General features: G+C 35.5%; 1 long non-coding RNA gene across 1 annotated transcript; it reads left to right on the forward strand.

The window, feature by feature from the left end:
• LOC108662093 lies at nucleotides 5,762-6,511 on the forward strand. The gene is made up of 2 exons (XR_001927875.1): nucleotides 5,762-5,916; nucleotides 6,023-6,511. It is a non-coding gene; the product is annotated as an uncharacterized LOC108662093 (long non-coding RNA).

The raw sequence follows: 6,775 nt of genomic DNA on the forward strand, positions 1-6,775 counted from the left end.
TTCAAAAGAGTCAAAATGAGCCTACACTATATTTGTGCAATCATGCAAATTCTATTAAGGTAATCATCTCCTTGTATGTTGTTGATTTATTGCTTACTGGTTTAAATGTTAGCTTCTTAACTGATTTTAAGATCAAGTTAATGAAAGAGTTTGAAATGACTAATTTAGGAGAGATGCACTATTTTTTGGGGTTACAATTTATTTAAAACTCAACTTATATTTGTATTCATCAAAGTAAATATGCATATGAGCTATTAAGGAAATTTCAAATGAACAATTGTAAAGCTATTGAAACTCCAATTACCTCAAACTGTAAATTGAGTAAAAAAGATGGAGCCCTAGTAGTTGTTGGTTCAAGTTATAGAAGTATCATTGGAAGCTTATTGTACTTAACAACTTCCAAACCAGATTTGATGTATCCAGCAAGTTTACTTTCTAGATTTATGCAGAAACTTTCCCAGGATCATTATACTACTACAAAAAAGGTTCTAAGATACTTAAAAGGAATAGTGAATTATGGTCCCTTGTTTGAAAAGGAGAAGAGTGGTGACTTGGTTGGTTATTATGACAGCAACTAGGATGGTAACTTAGATGATGCCAAGAGTACATATGGTTATTGCCTTTTATTTAGAAATGCTACCTTTTTTTGGAGCTCCAAGAAATAGAAAGTGGTAGCCCAATCCTTTGCTGAAGCTGAATACATTTCAACTACAGTTGCTGCCAATCAGGTAATTTGGATCAAGAAAATTCTTGGAGATTTGGGATTCAAGCAAGAAGTAGGCATTCCTTTAGTGATTGATAATAAATTTGCAATCTCCATTGCCAAGAATCCTGTTCATCATGTTAGAACTAAGCATATGAAGGTAAAGTTTCATTTCATCCGAGAAGCAGTTAGAGATGGTGAGATCTTGGTACTTCATTGTGGAACTCATGAACAAATTACTAATATTTTCACTAAATGTTTGAACAAGGAAAAATTTTAATATCTGAGGATGCTATTGGGGTCAACAAGATGAACACCAAGGAGGTGTGTTGAAAAATGGTGTGTTACTTGCTAAAAGTGGCACTAAGGCAGAGAGTCAACAAGGTGTCATTTTATATTGAAACTTATGTTGTCATTTGATGTTGTTCTACTGTCATTTTGGTCTTAAGTTTATTTACATAGTGTTATATTTCCTTTACTGTTGAAATTTTTAGTTTTCATAATTGTTAGGGATTTTACTTTCCTTTCCTTCTTCAAGATATGTTGTTATGCTTGGTGTCTACTGTTTGTTATGTGGCAGGGTATCTATCACAGATCCCTATGCTCCTAGATGTAGGATATCAGCTCAGGTGGGTGTGTACAATTGGTGTTGGTAAATTTGGTTATCCTCCATTGTTTATATTGCTATGTTACTTAATGAAAAATGAGCTTTTCTCTTCTAGATATTTTTTCTTCTATTCTTTATTCATTGAAACCTTTGCTTATCTTCATTTTTCTTTCTGAAATTTCTGAGTTTCCAACAGACCCCTGGTCCATTTTATTTTTGATTAATAAATGTAAAGCAAGTGAGGGAAAAAAATATTGATCACATTTTAAGCTCCTCTTTTATGAAAAATTCCAAAGACTGTTGTATAGTCCAAAGTACAATAATTAAGGTCTTACCCACTCTTTATTTTTTAAATAAAGAAAATGGTATCCTTTTTCTTCAAAGTATATAGTTTTCAATTTTAAAGTGTTAATTATTCAAAAAATTGAAGAAAATATTTTATTCGAGGGTCAAAGGAAGAGGGTGTCGAGAGATAAGTCAAGGAAGGAAAGATGAAGGATCTGATTTTTCGAAATTGTCTTGTGCTTTAAAAATGTGTACGATAATTTTTCTAGATCATCAAAGTTTTTTACGTCTTTATCTTTTCACACATGAAGAAATATTGAAAAATTTTTACCCAAAGTGTTTTCATGTTTTCCAAACAAAGCGAGAGGAGAGTAACGAAAGATGTATAGACTTTTGAGCTTAAATTTTCAAAGATATTTGATCAAATTCAGATAGACTAACTGTTTGTTTAGCTTGATTTTTTTTTCAACTTTCCTATCTCTTAAAAGTAAAAGTCAAGCCAAATAGTTTTTTTTAAGAACAAAATTAAAAAAAAATCTTAAAAAAAAGCTCTAGAAAGAAGTTTTCTCTTTTATTTTTTAAAAAATACGTCATCTTTTCAGTAAATACTCCTCTCTTTCAATCTTTCTCCCTCCTTTTGTTAATCACCATTCTTCAACGCAAAATCTTGATCTCGCTTTCCTCTACCTCTCTCTAAAAATATTATTAAAAAAAAAACAAAAGACCTAGTAACAAAATAACAAAATCTAAAATTTTTTGTTCTTACAAAAATTAAGAGAAAAGAAGACTAAAAATTCAAAACTACATTCATATACTATTTAAAGGTTTTTTTTCTTTTTCACAAAAAAAAATCTAATAATATTACTATTATAAAAATTTAAGAGTTATTCCGTTTCTTTTTAGATTTTTTTTATTTTAATTATGAAATCGTATATAAATTCGAAAGAAACTTGTTCTATTTTAATTTATTAGATAATTAAAGATAGCATGAATACCTTTATAGTAATTTTAAAATTAAAATTTATATAATTTATTTTATTAAACAGTTTTAATTTAATTTTAAAAATTACTATTTTTCATAAAAGCTTCTTTTAAACTAAAAAAATTAAGCCAAAGATGCTCTAAATATAAAAAACAATGGGAGAATACAAGGTAGCAAACAGATGTCCAAGGAGCTCCCCTTGCAAACCAGCTCATTAACAACCAAGGGACTGAGGGCCCTTTTACTTATCTCATGAAATCAGGAGACTCAGGAAAGAAATACTCAACCAGATGTGTCTGAACTGTTTCAATCTTGTGCAAACTGACATGTACTCTCACTACAACCTTAATTTCAAAGAAAAAATCATGTTCACTTTTCCATAGCATATCTTCGATGTATCAAGGTAGGCCAGGCACTTGTAAACATAATCCAAGAGCTACCATAGCAAATAAAAAATTCCATGCGAGCAGCTAAAACCCACATCGCACGATGACACCGCTCCTGTTTCATTGTCAGGCTGAAGTGGCTTCTTTTGACTGGCAATTTTTTATCCAGCAATTTTCCTTTCATGATGTGAAAACTCTTGAGAAGAAAAAAGCTGGCTTCATTTGACTGAGATAACAATGAATTAAACAAATGAGAAAGGCTTTGATGCAGCAGACATATCCGAATGTGTGGTTCTTGTTATGAACTTATGAGGATATGATCTTAAAGAAACCAATGAAAGGATAAACACATCTGAACAATCTAAGGTGACAAATCCTGCCCCCCGAGTGTTACAGATAAGGACCCTGAGTTGAAACCGGACGATCCAAAGCTTGTCTGTTGGTTTGTTTAGCCAACCATTTGAGAAGGGGGTCCTACGAAATTTAATACAGTTTCCATCATTGATGGCATCTCCTCGTGCAGTTTCCCCCCTTTGCGGAAGAAGACAGACAGGGAAAAGATTTTTGATTTTGCAGTGTAACGATTATGTGATGTCGGTAAAAGCCATTCTACCTTCCAATATACTTCGAGCATATGAGCCAGTTGGTACGTGTCGAGAACCTCTTGGTGAGGGCCTGAGGGGATTGGCAAAACTTGAGCAGAACCAATGGAATTATGAAAGGATCTGGATATTTTTTGATGCCATCAAATGAAGACACCGGTCAAATGTACTTCTACATTCATGCATCAGAGAAGAAATTGTCAAATCAGCCGTTGACAATGTTCTTAAAGGAGAAAAAAGTGAGGAGGACCAGCCATTTTAGCAAAGGTTGGGTCCACCTGTAAACATTTTATATAATCATCAATCTAACCCTGCGCAGGTAATTAAAACCCAAGTCATTTCAGGTCAAAAAGCCAAGAATATTCACCCAATTATTGAACAAAATCTCTGTTTTTTTTTCCTTCTTTTTAACTGTGATTTTTGTTCTTTGTTCCCCCATTTTCTTCCTTGGATTTGAAACCTGGATAAGATTCCATGTTCTCTCATCACACCCAAAACCATTACTTTCTCTGAGAGTCTATGGATCATCCAATATGCCTGGTAGCTTTATGATGTGCTTCTAGACCTTTGGAAATTATGAGAGGCTCATATGAAATTGGAAAAACAACCTAAAGCAATATACCAGAAAAACATATTTGACCTTGTTCCAAGGATAATATACCCCATTGTTCTCAGGTCCCACGTCTGATGTTCTTCGAGAAAATTAAATAGTAGCAGCAATGGAGGTGGGAATTTTAAATACCGCAACCTCTTTTAAGTTGGCCTGAGAAGAGGAGACAAAACACAGTGCCAACAAGAAAAAGGCTAGTTGCTTTCCATTACTAATTGATGAATATGTGTTTGGTTGGTAGCTTTTGACATATGGTGCTAACTTGCCACTAATCCTGGTCTTGGATGATTTTATCTGATTTGGTAATGACAACTTAATTATTGGACTGCTAATGATTATTTGTCCATGGTGCATGTACGCAATGATGCTCTAACAGGTAGAAAAAAAAGAAAACAAGAAAAAGAAAACAAGAATCTGCTAGCTGGACCGTTGCATTGATACTAGTAGTTATCAAATTGGTCCATAAATAACAATATTTCGTTTGTTGGATTCACCCACACCTTCAACCATAAAGAGCGAAAGAATCAAGATGACAATCATCAGCACACATTGCAAAAGCTACTGTAGACTTGGAACATGAGTGAGGGTTTTGTTATAGGATTCGGGAGGACGCCAATGGAAGAGAAAACAGCATAGATTGTCATAGTGGACGTATAAATTTTTAGGTCAAGGAAATTAAACACGTTGATCTAAAAAAGGTAAGATAATTTTTCAGAATCAGACTTTCTACCTTTCGTGTTCCTTCCATGACCTGTCTATGGACCCTCCCCGCCCTCGGATTTCCTGAAAACAGGTTTTGAGCGTAAGAACCGTGTGTCATTGGAAGTCTAAGGATGGTATATATAGTGACAGTTTTCGGATGTTCATGTATTCTATGGTCAACTGTTACATGCTGGAAAATACATGTGTATATGGTTAAGATATTAACAATCAGAACATTCGTTGCTGTTTTTAGACCTTTTGCTGGAGTGTAACGGGTATTAATTGGCAGAATGTAGACAGGAGAGGACCGGCGGGACAAGGACGTCCTGGAAAACACAAAAACTCGAAAGAGAAACAACTATAGTTAACTGTCTCAGACATTATAAGGTTGTTACTTCTCTTACATCACCCCATCACTTTCCTAGCCCAACCTTGACGAGACCAGCTAGCCAGCCAGGTCCGTGGGGACCGTCATTAATGTTGCTTTCCATGGTCCATTGAGCATGACCACAAACTTGCACTTTCTGCCATTGTTAGGTTCAATGACTCGGAAAAGTTGGTCGGAAAGTTTGAAAATTCTGCGCCAGTTTTTCCATATCGGTGACTGATATGAAACAATGCTCTATGAGCGACAAGCTGGGTACATGTGCGTAGTCTCGCGCCCTCACTATCACTAGGTTCAATGACTTTGAATGCTGGCAAATGGGGCAGGTCAAAAACCTTCACTGTTTCTCACGAGTTTTCCTTGGCTCGAGGCTTGGCCACGTCTCGGATAATCACATTGGCAACATCGTTTCCTAGCAAACAGATTGGCCCATCCCCTCTGAAAGCAGGTTTACCGGGACCGACTGGATCAAAAGAACTTGATATTAACACTATATATTTGTCTAGGTGGTTCCAAGTGGGAGAAAGAAGTGGACATGAACAAATCCGACAGACCCAAATGGCATCACAGGAAAACTGAATATCCATGTAAAATAGTGTACTCTAATTTCGCTGCAGAGGACAAAACGAGCTTGTCGTTTTCCTCTCCACTACGGTACATCATCCAGATAAGCCCGTACCTCCCCCGATTTAATCTTTTTCTTCTTTTTCCACATTGCAAAAAGCCAATTTTTCTCATGTTTTTCTTGCTGGTACAAAAGTTTCGGTCAATCCTAGCGTGCTCGGTGACTAGTAAGAAAAGAAGTGAGTGGTGAACCAACATGCAAGGGGAGGGCCGGCGGCTAGTGATATGGTTCCCATTTGGTTGTTGCCGAAGTGGCCTGAACCTTGACTAGCGAACTCGTGCGACACAGTACCCCCAGCAGTACTGAGCATCACTTCAGTACGTAATTTCCTTCCATTTGCCATCGATTGATATGTTTTTTTTACTTACCTGGTCGTCTTCTAGTTCTAGCCAGGATCAACTTGAAGTGGAAAACGGATCCTTTCCAGGGAGTTATGATCAGTTTATGACTGAAACTTTTCAACCCATTTTTTGAGAGACTGCTTGTTTGCTTGGTTCGTGTTGTTTGCAATCAGGTCTTTGCAAGGCTTCCATGATCTTAATCAGCTCTACGATGGATAGAAATTGCTAGGTGTTTGCTAACAATACGTTGTTATCATGAATTGATTGCCTCCTTTTTACCTAATCTTCTAGATTGCATTCATATATAATATAGTATAGCATCGGCTCTTTAATTAATTAAAGGATGAGGCAATGGCGGCTCAATGCATCTCGAAACAACGCTGCAAATATAGATTTCTTTGTATTTGGAAGCTCGTTAACACCCTATTTATTTTTATTAAAAATAGAGATAAGCTGTACAAAGATCGTACATACAAATACAAAACAAAAACTATACTCTTAAACAAATTACCGACTAATTGATCACCAATATCATATGTTATTGGCA

The sequence above is a fragment of the Theobroma cacao genome, chromosome 5 (assembly GCF_000208745.1).
Source record: "Theobroma cacao cultivar B97-61/B2 chromosome 5, Criollo_cocoa_genome_V2, whole genome shotgun sequence".
NCBI classification, from domain to species: Eukaryota; Viridiplantae; Streptophyta; class Magnoliopsida; order Malvales; family Malvaceae; genus Theobroma; species Theobroma cacao.